At 43.7% G+C, this 16241-nt stretch overlaps 1 protein-coding gene across 3 annotated transcripts in view; it reads left to right on the top strand.

Moving 5' to 3' along the window:
- The window catches only part of CELSR1 (cadherin EGF LAG seven-pass G-type receptor 1), a 156950-nt gene that overhangs the window by 15936 nt on the left and 124773 nt on the right, over nt 1-16241 (top strand). The gene's annotated exons all lie outside the window — the stretch shown is intronic.

The following is a 16241-nucleotide window of genomic DNA, read 5'->3' as shown; positions in this document are numbered from 1 at the left end:
GTTTTGTGTATACTAATAGGACGGCGGCCATTTTCTTTCTCCTAATGTCTGCTCCCTAGCCAAACGACCCATTATACCTAATGAAAGGTGTCTGGGAATATATTTATAATAAAGTAATATTTAAAAGTGTTATCAAAGATCTATAATCTCCCTCTCTCCAAATGCCCTTCACAGAGGTTTTACTTACCTCGCTCCCCGGCACCCGCGTCGCTCCTGATGTCATGGGGGGCAGCCAATAGCATGCAGTGACGGGAACGAGCCTCTCTAGTGTCACCCGCGATGCTGGGGAGGCTCGGTCCTGTCGCGGTCTGCTATTGGCTGACACCCCCACCCCTCCACGCAACAGGGAGATGCAGCGGGAGCCGTGCAGACATCAGAAGTGACACGGGTGCTGGGGAGCAAGGTAAGCAGGGGCGTAGCTATAGGGGTGCCCAGGAACCTTAGGGGGCCCAAAGACCCTTGTGCCATATAAGAAGACCTGTATTATAGAAAGTGCACACTGGGAGGGCTCGGTCGTAGATTTTGCACTGGGGCCCAGAATCTTCAAGTTACACTTCTGGCTGGAGGAAAGGGGTTAAGTCAAGAATTTGGCATGAGGGAGGGGGCATTTAAATTTTTGCCTCAGGTAGCAGGAAGGCAATGTACTTCTCTGTCCCTGGCCACAAAGCACTGAGGGAAGGGGGGCCCAAGCTGAACTCTTGCACCAGGGCCCGTGAGCCTTTAGCTATGCCCCTGAAGGTACCGCAAGTGCAATCTGTGTATGGGGCCCAGACATATGGAGGGGCATTATAGGGGTTAGATACCCCCGGAGAACCCCTCTAACAAAGAGAATGTAACATTTTCCTATTACCGTACATTTGAAGGTACTTCTTTTGATTTCAGTTGCAGGTTGTTCGGTCACATCACAGTTTCCCTTCTCCAGTGCTAGACAGGCTTTTTATGTGCAATCATGATGGGTAGCAGAGTTTATTCACTTTTGTTTCCATCCTGGCACACCTTCCTAATAACTGTGCCAAGTGTGTTACTTAATCCCACTGAGAGCAGTGTCTCACAAGTACATTATCAAGCCAAGGATTGAGAGAATGTCCGATATTTCATTCAGCGTCTCTGTATGCACTTGATGATTTTGTGGATGGGCAGAGGAGAGTATTGGCATAGGAGTAGATTAGATATTCTATCCCGGGGTACAACCGCCAGTCACTTTACATGTTACTGTATGTAATGAGTGCATGCTATGTCAGTTTATATACAAAGTATGTTCACACTGTGATAAGAAGTGGCTGGGTAGGCTGTAGGCACCAAGTGGCTTGGGCCTCTATAAGAGGCTTCTATAGTATGTGGTTAAAGTTGGGTTTATCGTGATTATAGTCTGCAGAATGCATTCAGAATGTAGGGCCCCTTTCTAAAGCCCCCAATCTTCTCCTCCATCATCTCCGATCTTCTCCTCCATCATCCATATAACTACTGGTCCGCTGAGCAGGTGTGTCCTTTCTGCGGTGAGAACACAACTAACCAGCCCGCATGAAATCCAGTGTGACAGACATGAGGGGACATTGAACAGACTATACAATTGTAGTTGGAACTACAGAAGGGTGCTTCCAGACACCTCTGACAATAGCTCCTGTCAGAGGATCTCCTGGATCAGGCATGTTGAAATCCTACTGCCTGATCCTTATCTCACCAGACATTTGCTGTCACATTAGATGTGTCAGAATTGGCGGGATTAGCTGACATATAACTGATGTATATGGCCAGCTTTACCATCTACGGTCATTTCTGAGATTGAGATTTCATCCAACGCTCACTTCTATCTCAACTGAACCATTGTACAAAAGGAGGACATAGTTTGGGATCATTTAAATAGCATTAATGGCCCATTTAAGGCCACATTGCCCTACTGAACCAAACCTGGGTCACTAATACGTGGTGATCTTAGTATCGTTCTATAGAACCAAGTTTTGTTGCAGCCATCATATGACCATATTATGGCCGTCTAATATGGGCCGTAAGGCCAACCCTCTTGTCATTTAAATGTAAAATAATATTGGAGGGAAGAGCTGTAAAATATGTTTAACCCTTAGAGGACCAGGCGATGTTTTAGTTTTTGCATTCTCGATTTTAACTCCCAGAGTCATAACTTTTCTTTATTTTTCCATTCACATTTTTGCTAGACAAGTAATACTTTCTAATGGCAACTTTTACGATTGCATACAATGTAATAGGAAGTGGGAAAAACATTCCAAATGGGGTAGAACTGGAAAAAAACACAAATATGCCGCATTATTTTTTTTTTTACAGCAGTAAAATTGACCTGTTATCTTCATTCTCCATGTCAATACGATTACAACAATACCACACTTGTATAGTTTTTCTTGCGTTTTTAATACTGAAAAAATAAAATAAAAAATGTCATCACCATATTCTGACCCCAGTACGGTTCTCCAGACTAAAAAAAAAAATCAAGGAGCTATTGGATCCTAACCTGAAAAATTTAGGAACCAAATGAAATTTTTAGTCGCCAAATTAAAAATGCATATAATTATGGTATAATAAAAAAAAGTCTTACCTTGTGTAGTTGCCCATTTGTCTCTCCTTTTGATTCGTTCTTCTAACCCTATCAATCTTGAGGCTCTTGAGGGGTTGTGCACTCATTTCTATGAACTCTCAGACATGCAGATTCGCGTTGCTGATCATGCTTCCTTGATCCCTAGGTGCGGGGCCTTGGCTCATTCTCTTCCAGGCCTCCGCTGCTTGTCTTGGGTTTCTCCATGAAAATTTTTATCTTGATGCCGCTGCAGCCAATCACTGGCTACAGTGGAGATTTGCTCCCCTTGCATCACATGATCATTTAACATAATGCAAGGGAAGCAAGGTCCTGCCAGTCTCAGAAATTAGTGTATACAAACCCTTTAAGGAGTTAATTTTTTTTAAAGGGGGGTTCAAACCAATATTCTTCTATATGTGACACAGAATGGGTTAAAATAAACTATCCCCACTGCACTCCTTAAAAGACCAATCACTTAAGAGAGGCGAGTGACTACTTCGGCAGGCATCAGCGCTCTCCATACATCCCCCTCTACACAGACCTCTTTCCATGAATCACCCTCTATTCAAAGACTGCTCTCCGTACAGCCCCCCCTCTACACAGACCACTCTCCATACATCCCCCCACTACACAGACTGCTCTCTGTCCATCTCTCTCTACAGACCGCTCTCCATACATACCCCTCTCTACACAAACCGCTCTCCGTGCACCGCCCCTCACAATCAGCTTCCTCCGTTACCTCTCCGGTGCACGGGACTTAAACACCACCAGACCTGCAGTGGCAGATTTCTCCTTCCCCCATTGGGCCACATCAGGAGTAAGTCCCTCTCAGGCCGGTCACGTGGCCTCTCCACTCTCTCTCCTACCATTTCCTGTGTCTGGAGGATGTTCTTCCCCCGCAGCAGAGGCAGACCAAATAGACCTCAGGCCTGTAGAGTAGGTGATCGGCGGCGGGGCAAGGAATTATTGGTTCCCATGCCCCGCCGCAATATTCAGCTACAGCGCGGCAGCCCTGTCGCAAATGGTGACAAGGCTAAAAAGTTTTGTCGCCACCTGCAAATTTTAAGGCGCATTGGCAACCATTTTGGTCGCCATCTGCAGCGCTGCTGTAACTTTTTTGTAGTTATGCGTACAGCGCTGTGTGAGGGCTCATTTTTTTTGCACCTATGATGTGTATTTGTTTTTTATTGATTAAGTATTTTGATTTTGGGGAAAGCTGGGTGATTTGAACTTTTATATTTTTTTATAGTTTTAAAAACTTATTTTTTACTTTTTTTTAAAAGTCACCCTGGGTGACTATAACTGGCAATCATTAGATTGCCCATTGTGTTCATTGATGGCTACAAAGTCCATCATAAAGTTATGCACATAAGGCAGAAACAGCTCAGTTCACATGATTTTCAAATCACAGAGACGTCTATTGTTTGTGCATACAGAAACAAAACCATTTGCTGGCATTGCTTTTTATTGTGGTGTTTTGTGTTGGAAAGTTCTGCCGCTGTTATTTTGCAGTACAGGAGAAAGATCTGGCTGTAACACACTAGATGTATGGCAGAAAGAGAGATTTTTGGCGCATCTACCCCATAGAAGTCTGTGGACACTGACCCCTTTTTTGGCTCCGTACCTACAGTGCCCACTATTTCCTCCCATGAAATGGAGCAGAATACAAGGCTTCAGATGCCGCCACATATAAGTGCATGCGGTTTTCACATGCTGACAACCAGCTGCTGTCTTTATCTGTTCCTTGACTGCTGGGACATTAGCTGCTCATTAAATCTTCAGGGTAATGTGACAGACTGATTTGCTTTGGGAAAGCAATGGCGTCAATTATTAACCATCGCCCAACAATTTCTTACTTGCCCCTTTGACATTTTTTAAACTTCAATGCAAGCTTCAGATCTATTATTTTCGGAATGCCTGTAAAAACGTGCAAACTAGGAGCAAGCGGTTACCAATTAGCGTGCACAGGTATACGGTGGATTTTACTTCTGCTTCATGATGGTACTGATAGACCTGTGTTGTCTTCTGGCACTGTGGCTTTAATATTTCATCAGTGGACTAGTCTAGGCAATCCTCTGTGGGCTAAACGGCGGATACATAATGCATTGTAGCAAACAGGACTGGTGGGAACCTGCAGGCAGCATGTTATAGCGCAGGAGGAGCTGAGCAGATAGTGGGGAAAGTCAGTATAACTTACCTTCTATTCATTTACTCCCCTGCTATTACAATGGTTAGGAGTCCAGCGGGCGGCCCTATCAGTCATACAGGGAAGGCTGTCAGTCACTGAGTAGGACTCTGATACATAAAAAGAGCAAAAGTTTAAAGGGAAGCTGTCAATGGTTTTATGGTGCCCTAAGTATAATATGAACTAGTGACAGATTCCCTTTAAATGAATTAAAGGGAACCTGTCACCTCAAAAATGCATCTACACCCGCCAGCAGTACCCCGTAGTAGCCCGCTGCCTGTTAATAATCATATATTTCATCCTGTTGTCCGATGCTGCGTAAGTTTAAAAAAATGCAGTTTTATTCTCCATCAGCGCTATAGTGCCGGCCAGCTTGCAGTCAAGGGGGCAGCGGCCTCCTTGCTTAAAGTCAAGGTAGCCATGCCCCCTAACCGTCCCCTCTTGCCTGAGAGCGACAGCCTGCAGTGCGGCCGCGATTACCCAAGTCATGCGCATTGCGCCGATGAAACCCGGCTAAAAGCGTCAACAGGAGATGGGATAGCGCATTACTGAAGAGCGCACTGCGCATGCGTTAGACTTGGGGAATCGCAGCCACACTGCATGTTGTCACTCTCAGACAAGAGGGGACAGTTAGGGGGCATGGCTACCTTGACTTGAAGCAAGGAGGCCGCTGCACCCTTGACTTCAAGCTGGCCGGCACTATAGCGCTGATGGAGAATAAAACTGCATTTTTTTAACTTACACAGCATCGGACAACAGGATGAAATATATGAGTATTAATCATTATCATCTTTGCCCACAAAACTATATATCACGCTGCTCAGCTCCTCCTGCTCTATAACATGCTGCCGGCAGATCAGGCACAGTCTTCAGTGTGACAGGTTCCCTTTAAGGCTATGTTCACATTTGCTTAGGAGGTCCCATTTGGAGCCTCCATTGCAAATTCCATTAATCTGGATTAAATAAAACAACATCTTGTGCTGTTTCTTACGCCCCTCTTCTTTGTGCTTCTTATGTCACTGTTGCTTAGCCTGGAGATGAAGGCATTATGCTGACAAGTCGTCTCTGGTCTTACGGGTTCTTCACACCACTGTGGTGGAGTCCTTCCTCTGACTGGGTAAATAACACCAGGTGGTGGAGAAAGTGTAAACCAGGGGGAATAATGGAGGGAGGAGGGTTAAGCTTGTCATAGCTGCGAGGAGTACGCTATGCAATCTGTCCAGGACTGGATTAAGACCCCATGGGGCTCTTGGCACAGCTGATAACATGTCTAAGGGGCATGGTGTGATAATGAAACCAATCTTTTCACGCTAAATTGTCTAGATCACAACAAGATTTAACTTGACCGACGTGCTGGAATACAATGTCCAATTGTTTGCTTTGGTGCTGTAAAATAATTGCACATCAAATAGTTAATTTCCTTATAAGCCATCGATAATATCAGTATATAATACCTGTTCTGTATCTCAATAACTAACATGGGCAGTGGAGTTGTCCTCAGAAGTCGTTGGTATGGCCAGCATACTCAGAGAGCATCCACAGAAAGACCCCTGGGTTCTCTGGGTTGGCATGGAAGATATATGTTCAGTTTTGGGGTAGGGTGGGCGCCTCTACTACAGGGCAAGGGCTGGATTTTGATTTCTGCCTGTATGTTATGGAGTTAAGCATTGTAAGGGGGATATTGAGGTGTGACAGTTCCTCACCAGCCGTCGCCCAGATGAATAGAATGGTTAGAACCGCACCAGCTTGTTTGCTTTTCTTTTCCTGTGGTCCTGGCACTGTATAGGTGTTTTCTTCATATCTCAAGTACCCTTCTTTGTCTTGAAACATTAAACAGTGACTTGAATGCATTATTACCTCACCTTCTGTATGAGCATAGGCCGCTCCTTGCATGTTCCTGCAAACATTTCTAAGGATCATGGTCAAACAAAGCCTGCAAAATAAACAGTGACTTGTACAGCACAGTGACTTACTCTCTGTTGTGTCACGTTAATGCTGAATGTGTAGCATATTGTGGTGTCCACCGATAAGGGTTCATTCACATGTCCGTAGTGTGTTGCGGACCCGCAATACACCCGGCCGGCACCCCCCATAGAACTGCCTATTCTTGTCCACAATTGCGGACTAGAATATGACATGTTCTATTTTTTTGCTGAGCCAAGCCTCGGGGCCAAAGCCCGGAAGTTCGGGCCGCGCTTCGGAAATGCGGATGCGGAGAGCACATAGTGTGCTTTCCGCATCCATTCCTGCCCCATTGAGAATGAATGGGTCCGCACCCGTTCCCGATATTGCGGATGTGTGAATGGACTTTCTGTGTGGTGTATTGTCCTATTAGTCAAGATGCAGGTGCATTGAAAAGATCAGCCGCCTACTTTTAAGGTGGTCATTCCCATTAGATTTAAAGTGGTTGTCCCACAAAAATGTTCTAGTTTTTAAACCGTTGCCTGGATCTGAATGCATGTCATCAAAAATGTATTCAGGCTCTTTTTGTAATCTGTAACTGTCTACATGTGCTTTTCCTTTAATAAAAGTCTATTTAAAAAAAAAAAAATGTATTCAGTGAAATGTATCTGTGAAATGTATCTGTATAGCGCCATCTACGCTTTTTTCTTATTTCTTTGACCTGCTCACTGAGAAGGCCGCACATGCTCAGTTTCATCCTTCAGCTGCCTCCTGAGCTGTAATAGGGAGAGCATGGATACACCCCTTAGCTGCAGCAGAAAAGACACTCCCCTTGAGCTGTGATAGGGAGAGCATGTATACGCCCCTTAGCTGCAGCAGAAAAGACACTCCCCTGAGCTGTGATAGGGAGAGCTGAGACACGCCCCCTTAGCTGCAGCAGGAAAGGCTCTCCCCTTTGAGCTGTGATAGGGAGAGCATGGACACACCCCTTAGCTGAAGCAGAAAAGGCACTCCCCTTGATCTGTCAGCTTGATATAAATCTAGCAGAGCAATTCATTTGGAGATCTCTAGATCCATGTGAGGTACAGGACTGGTTCTAGGTTTGTCATGTACTATATGATGTGTGATTTTCATCTTTTACATTAAAAGGGTATTCCCATCAGAGACAATAGGGGCATATCGCAAGAACGGAGCATCTAGAGCAGTGGCTGGAGGACCCCGGGTTTCCTGGGGTCCAGCCACCGCCAAGCGCTCTTCCCCATACAAGTGAATGGGAGCAGACCCCGCTTGCTCAGCCACCACTCCCATTCATTTCTATGGGGCCGACAGAGTGCACCCTCCACCACCTTTCCCCGCTTAGTTCACGGTGTAGGAGCGGGTCCCAGAAATTGAGGACACATGCACATGCAAAACATATATTGGGGGGTTGAGAGGAATAACTTTCAGATGAATGAGTCTTGTTGTTGGAGGTGTGGCTTAAGTACAGTGAGGAATAGAAGTATTTGAACACCCTGCGATTTTGCAAGTTCTCCCACTTAGAAATCATGAAGGGTCTGAAATTCACAATGTAGGTGCATTCCCACTCAGAGACAGAATAAAAATAAAAAAAATCAGGAAATCACATTGTATGATTTTGAAATAATTTATTTGTCTTGCACTGCTGAACATAAGTATTTGAACAGCTGAGAAAATCAGTGTTAATATTTGGTACAGAAGCCTTTGTTAACAATTACAGAGGTTAAACGTTTCCTGTAGTTCTTGACCAGGTTTGCACATGCTGCAACAGGGATTTTGTCCCACTCCTCCACACAGATCTCCTCTAGATCTGTCAGGTTTCGGGGCTGTCACTGAACAACACAGAGTTTACGCTCCCTCCAAAGATGTTCTATTGGATTGAGGTCTGGAGACTGGCTAGGCCACTCCAGAACCTTGATATGCTTCTTAAAGAGCCACTTCTTTCTTATCCTGGCTGTGTGCTTCGGGTCGTTGTCATGTTGGAAGACCCAGTCACGGCCCATCTTCAATGCTCTGACTGAGGGAAGGAGGTTGTTGCTCAAAATCCCACAATAAATGGCCCTATTCATCCTCTCCTTAATACAGTGCAGTCATCCTGTCCCCTTTGAAGAAAAGCACCCCCAAAGCATGATGTTACCACCCCCATGCTTCACAGTAGGGATGGTGTTCTTGGGATGCAACTCGTCCTTTTTTTTCCTCCAAACACGACAAGTGAAGTTTAGACCAAAAATGTCTTCTTTGGTCTCATCTGACCACATGACTTTCTCCCATGCCTCCTCTGGATCATCTAGATGGTCATTGGCAAACTTCAGACGGGCCTGGACATGTGATGACTTGAGCAGAGGAACCTTCCATGCAATGCATGATTTGAAACCATGACGGCGTAGTGTTCTACCGACAGTGAACTTTGAAACTGTGGTCCGAGCTCTCTTCATGTCATTGACCAGCTCCTCCCTTGTAGTTCTTGGCTGATTCCTCACCTTTCTTATCATCAGTGATACCCCACGAGGTGAGATCTTGCATGGAGCCCCAGTCCGAGGGAGACTGACAGTCGTTTTTATCCTCTTCCATTTTCTAACAATTGCTCCAACAGTCGATCTATTTCCACCAAGCTGCTTGACAATTGCCCCGTAGCCCTTTCCAGCCTTGTGGCGGTCCACAATTTTGTCTCTAGTGTTATTTGACAGCTCTTTGGTCTTGCCTATGGTAGTAGTTGGCGTCTGACTGACTGTGGGGTGGACAGGTGTCTTTAAAGAGCTCAGACAGGTGCTACTAAGTTAGATTAATGAGTGGAGTAGAGGACTTTTTAAAGGCACAGTAACAGGTCTTTGAGAGCCAGAATTCTTGCTGTTTCTCAGGTGTTCAAATACTTATGTTCAGCAGTGCAAGACAAATACATTCTATAAAAATCATACAATGTGATTTCCTAATTTATTTTATTCTGTCTCTCAGAGTGAGAATGCACCTACAATGTGAATTTCAGACCGTCCACGATTTCTAAGTGGGAGAACTTACAAATTCGCAGGGTGTTCAGATACTTCTGTTCCTCACCGTATATGGTCACACCCATCTGTTTATACATACTCCCCTTAATGGCCACCACAATACCATATATGATCTTTTAGGTGATTATATTGCCTTTGAACATCTATGTATTCTACAGCAGGGTCTGTACAGTATATAATCTATAATCATCTTTACATGTTTTGCTTTCATATTCATGATCAAAGGCAACTCTAAATAATCAAGTCGATTGATTTGTAGCAATTAAAGAACCCAGCAAGTCCAGACTAAGAACAGGAAGAGGATTATTATTATACCCATCAGTATGTAGTCTTTAGGAATCAGTCATTGTAACGGGTCACATATCTGAAGGAAGACCCGACCACTGTATTACATGTAATGTTTAGTACTATTGTATTTATGTACTTCATATTACTCAATATGACAACACCTCCAGTAAGCAGATCTAATTAATGGAGATGGGTTCAGATTTGCAACGATTCACCCACCGAGCTGCCTTTCTAAATTGTAGCCACATTGGATCTGTCATCAGAATACGTTGCCTCAGTGCCTTAAAGGGGTTTTCCTAGCTTAGACACCTGTGGGACCCTCTCCTGTCTCCAGAATGGGAGTCAACAGACCCCGCCCCCCCATCCAACAGCCAATGGGAATGGAGAGGTGGTTGTGCATGTTTGTCTCTATTATTTTCAGTGAGAATTTGAAAAACAGGCAAATGTGCTGCAGTGTTTTTGAACACCCCCCCCCCCCATATGTGGTCACTTCTCCATTAACAGAGGTCGGGGGTCCCAGGGTGGGGATCTGCAACTATCAGACATTTATAGCATATTTCTTTAAATTTGGAAAATGCTGTCACCTAATAGGAAATGAGTAAACCAGTCATTTCTCCATCTTTTGCTACGTACAGTATAATGGGTAATGCACATTAATTTACGGAGATGTGGCGCAGCTATCCTTGCCCCTGAAACTGGTAGTAGTGATTGTGCTGCGTCTAGTAGTGGTGGATTTTGTTTCTTCCTTCTTACCTAATAGTTACACAAGGCTGCAAAGTTTGTGAAAATAAAAAGAATTTCTTGTACGTCAGTTGCAAAGAGGTAACGTATCTCCCAGGGAAAGAGAACCATCTCACTAGCGCCACCATTTGGAAGTGACTCCCTACGCATCAAAATCCGACTTTTTAACAAGCCTTGGGACATGAAAAGCAAAAATATTCACGCCAAATATCCATCTGCAGACAGCCGTTTGGCGGTCCCTGCATCAGTTAATACCCCAGCTGCACAACCAGACACAGGAGAGAAAATGGCTGCAGCATATGTTTTCCAGACATTAGGCTCCAGGAGAATGGTTACACTTAGCCATAAATATTACATGAGCTTCCTGCCATTAATAATAAACCACAATCCAATCATTCATAGATTTTCTTCTATTGATATAAGCACTGTCATAATCTGTCACCCAAATAGACGAAGTGGTGGGATGTGTGGATGCATGGTCTGGGCTTTTATGAGACCTAGCAGCTTTAGACTATTAGATTCGACTCCTCGTAGAAGTTACAAAATGAAATTTACGAGCGCTGTGTTAATTTAATAAATCCAAAATAGTAAACCCTCATCCCCTTCTTTTAATTGTTCACTAGTTTGTTGCTATGTAATATATGATTGAACGTAAAGCGCAGCGGAATATGTTGGTGCTAAATAAATAATGATTGTTATTATTATGCTGCGTCATTGATGAATATTCATTGGTGATTCGCACTGCAGCGCACAGAATAGGTAACTTCCAGATAGGTTTTACATTTTCCTTGGCTTGACCTTTTATCCTGTGTCCATAATGTGCGATGTTAAACAAAATCCACAATAGGAACAGTTATGACAACAAATTACACGTCAGTACATATAAGGCAGGTGCTACTGACTGCAAGGTCTGTGCTCTTCTTGGTTGAGTGGTAAGATAGCTGCGGATCACAACCTGTTAGTGAATACAAAGTTTATTAAACTGGCACTTTTGTTAAAGGGCTTGTCTTGAATTTTCAGAAACTTAAGTAAGAGCAGGAAATTGTTCAGCATAAAAAATAAGCCATTAACGGATTCCTGCTCTGCAGCATATATTTTCACTGTGCTGATGTCACAGATGCGGTCAGTGCACCAGTGACATCAGTGTCTGGAACGGGGAGAGGTATTATACAACTCTGCAACTGTTGGGACCAGAGTTGACTACAATCCCAGAAGTTTAACCCCAATAGATATTAGACGCCATGGTCAGTAGAGACCACAGCATATAACTGGTAAAACATAAGGAAGGGGTATCCCCTGTCAGCCTCTTGGCCACCCACTATGTGATTGTAGGGTTCCAAGGGTTTGTCTATGGACCTAACAATAGTTGCTGAATTCCAATACACTGCAATACAGAAACATTGTGCTGTATTATTTTATGAATGTTAAAGTCCCCTAGTGGGACTAAACAAATCTGAAAACGAGTAAAACAAATATATATCCAGAAAATGGTAATTTCCCATTATGAATTGTCTTTGTATCACTGTGTCTGTACTGACCCAAGCTATAAAGTTATCTTGTTGTTCATTCCACATCTGAAGAAAAAGCCCCTATACGGCACTTGATGGAAATAATTCAAAAGGCTAATCCTTGTATGGCTCAAAAACTAAAAAAACTGTATGGTCACTAAGTCCTAGAGGACCAAATAGGACTTAAGCGCTTAAATTCCCCAGTGTTCGCCCCCAGTCCTGCAGCAGTGACACCATATACATCATTCTCATGATCCCTGCAGCCTCAGGAGTCATGTCCATCCAGACAACACCCCTGAGGTTAGTGAATGATGTGCATAGTTACTATCACTGTAGGGCTACTGGAGCAGAGGATTTAACAGGTAAGGGTACTTTCTCACTAGCGTTATTCTTTTCCGGTATTGAAATCCGGTATAGGTTCTCAATACTGGAAACAAACGCAATAGTTTTGTCCCAATGCATTTTGAATGTAAAGGAATCAGTTCTGTATGTATCAGGATGTCTTCCGTTCCGTCCCTTGTACGGTATTTGACCGGACAAAATACTGCAGCATGCTGCGGTTTTTTTTCCAGTCAAAATCCCGGAATACTACCGCACTTGCCTGATCCGGCATTCATTTCCATCTAAATGTATTAATGCCGGATCCGGTACCAAGTGTTCCAGAAATTACTGCATAGCCGGATCCGGTTTTCCAGTCTGCGCATGCGCAGTGCTTTCTAGCTGTCAAAAAATAAATACCGGATCCGTTTTTCCGTGTGATACCGTATCTGGAAAAAAAAAATATCCGTTTGCATAAGGATTTCCGGATTCAGCAGGCAGTTCCGTCAACTGAACTGCTTGCCGGATTCCTCTAACGCTAGTGTCAAAGTACCCTAAGTTATGGTTATGCTGTACTGTTTTCTGTTGTACCATTTCCTGCTGTTACTCAAGTTTCCTTTTAATAGGCTGCGTTTAGTATAGCAGCCGATCCTTGTTCATTTAAATGGACCCTCTTGTGGCATGACTTTCCCATTATAGGCTATGGATATATCTGGCGGGAACACTTTCTATACCGCAAATATGCGAATAGACCCTTTATTTACTAGAGATCAGACAACCCATTTAAGGCTTCATGCACACAGCCATGTCTGTGTTTCAGTATCTACAAAATACAGATTATTTTTCTCACTTCCATCAATAGACATGGCTTTTCTTGCCTAATAGGACATGTTCTATAGTCTGTGGCATGATCACACAGATACGGTGTCTGGTGTTCCCAGGTATGGATTTTTAGAACATTAAAGGGGTTGTCTCACTTCAGCAAGTGGCATTTATCATGTAGAGAAAGTTAATACAAGCCACTTACTAATGTATTGTTATTGCCCATATTGCTTCCTTTGCTGGCTGGATTCATTTTTCCATCACATTATACACTGCTCGTTTCCATGGTTATGACCATCCTGTAATCCAGCAGCGGTGTCCATGCTTGCACACTATAGGAAAAATGCCAGCCTCTCTGATGACCAGGACCATGGGAGCTCACTTGGGCTAGTGCGTTTTTTTATAGCATGCAAGTGCGGCCACCACTGCTGGATTGCAGGGTAGTTGTAACCATGGAAACGAGCAGTGTATAATGAATCCAGCCAGCAAAGGAAGCAATATGGATAATAGCAATATATTAGTAAGTGGCTTGTATTAACTGCATCTACATGATGAATACTATACAAAACCCCTTTAAGTCTTAGGCTACTTTCAACAAATCACAGAAAATACTGATAGGGATGTTTACCGTCTAAATTAAATATGCAGTCACTGACTAGAATAGACTGCACTTTCACACTGGCATTTTGGCTTTCCGTATGTGAGATCCATTCAGGGCTCTCACAGGCGGTCCAAAACGGATCAGTTTTGCCCTAATGGATTCTGAATGGAAAACGATCCGCTCAGAATGCATCATTTGTGCTCTGTTCCGTCTCCATTCCGCTCTGGAGGCAAGCAGTGCTTTGCTGTCCACCTGACGAAGCGGAACCAAACGGATCCGCCCTGACACACAATTTAAGTCAATGGGGACAGATCCGTTTTCTCTGACACAATAGAAAACTGATCCGTCCCCCATGGTGTTCATGTCGGATCCGTCATGTCTATAGAAGCGTTTTTGACTGATCTGTAAAAAACGCTAGTGTGAGAGTATCCTTAGATTTCTTTACGCACATTTGTCTCCTCCCACACACAGTACTTTTACCCATATATATTATATATATCTAAAATCAAATCTTTTTGACAGAAGATCTGATGGAATGCCAGAGATGTGTCTGGTTAATTTATAGTTTCTTTTAAAAAGCAATATATGAGGTGCAATCTTCAGTTCACTCACTTGGCAGCTGATCACCTATAATAAATCAAAGCCCTGGAAGTGGATGTTAAGGGAAGGATGAGACTTTGCAGGGTGTGCTGCTTCTTCAATAGGTTGGCTCCGGGTGCCGCTTTCAGATATGAGTCCGAGCATGTTACGCCGAAACATGTGCAAATTGAAAGTAAACTTCTGTCAAAGGAGATGTTTTAAGTCCAGAACAAAGGGTGTTTTTATTTGGTTTAGGCCCTGTTCACATCATGTTATAGCCTTCCGTCAGACATATCCGTTGGCAGTATTGCCTGCTGTATGTATGTTGCAGTATAGGTGTACAGTGACATGCAGTACTCATGGACCACCACTGTATGCTGGGAGATGAATCTTTTTTGAGATAGGCCTCTGCACAGAAGAATGTCGTTGATTGCCCTTTCCCTATCCCTATGTATAATGGCCTTACAGAGGCCAAAGAGACACTCATTTGGCCTCCCTTAGAAATAAGGCTATGCTTATTCTATTCCCAGGAGCAAATAGAATATAGTTTATCCTCTCCTGCATAAAGGAAACCAGACGGATCCGTTATGCGACCCATAGGCTTCTATTATGACGGGATGCCTCTTAAAGGCATTCCGTCATATCATTCCGTTATGGCCCGTGGTAACGGAATCCATCACGGAATTGTAATAAAGCCCAAACTCCGAACTCGAACTTGTAAAACACAAGTTCGCTGATCCCTGTTGATGACCTATTCTCAGGATAGGTCATCAATATCAGATTGGCAGAGGTCTGATTGGCAGATAGGTCTCTGATTATGGATTGATGGGGTGGCATCGGCCCTCCTGCATATAGGGTCACTCCTGGCACAATGTCCACAGCCCCCAGTTGAAAAGTGAGAGTTTTTTTATTACCTGACTTATTAGTGGGCAGGAGAACCAGCGTAAGGCTACTTTCACACTAGCGTTTTAGTTTTACGGTATTGAGATCTGTCATAGGTGCTCAATACCAGAAAAAACGCTTCCGTTTTGTACCCATTCATTGTCAATGGGGTCTGAACTGAACAGAACGGAATGCTCCAAAATGTATTCCGTTCCGTTTAGTTGGGTTCCCATACCGGAGAGCAAACCGCAACATGTTGTAGTTTGCTTTCCGTTCTGGGGTGCGGAGCAAGACAAAGCGGAGTCAAACGGATCCGGCACGCAATGTAAGTCAATGGGGACAGATCCGTTTTCTCTGCCACAATAGAAAACAGATCCGTCCTCCACTGACTTTCAATGGAGTTCATGACAGATCCGTCTTGGCCATGTTAAACATAATACAACCGGATCCGTTCATAACGGATGCAGACGTTTGTATTATCAGTAACGGAAGCGTTTTTGCTGAACCCTGCCGCATCCAGTAAAAACTCTAGTGTGAAAGTAGCCTGAGGCAGTTTTTCTTTAACCTGTAAATGATAGGGTCTTTTTTAAAACAGTTTTATTAACAGAAGTAAATTAACAATCACTTTTGTTGCCAGATACAGTGTAGAAAATAAGATAGAAGACCTATGAGGGCCATTTCTCATTAATATAGATAGTTATGTCTACAAACCAAAGAAAAAGAACAGCACCCGTCTAAACGTTTTCTCCACTCAGCCTCTGCAATGTTTTGTATTCCCTATTCCTTAGATATATTATTGCCAATTGTAATCCATATATGTATCCCCCTAAACCGACTGAGCCACGATACC

Source organism: Bufo gargarizans, chromosome 2 (assembly GCF_014858855.1).
Source record: "Bufo gargarizans isolate SCDJY-AF-19 chromosome 2, ASM1485885v1, whole genome shotgun sequence".
Lineage (NCBI taxonomy): Eukaryota > Metazoa > Chordata > Amphibia > Anura > Bufonidae > Bufo > Bufo gargarizans.
This window is presented reverse-complemented; position numbering and strand designations above follow the sequence as displayed.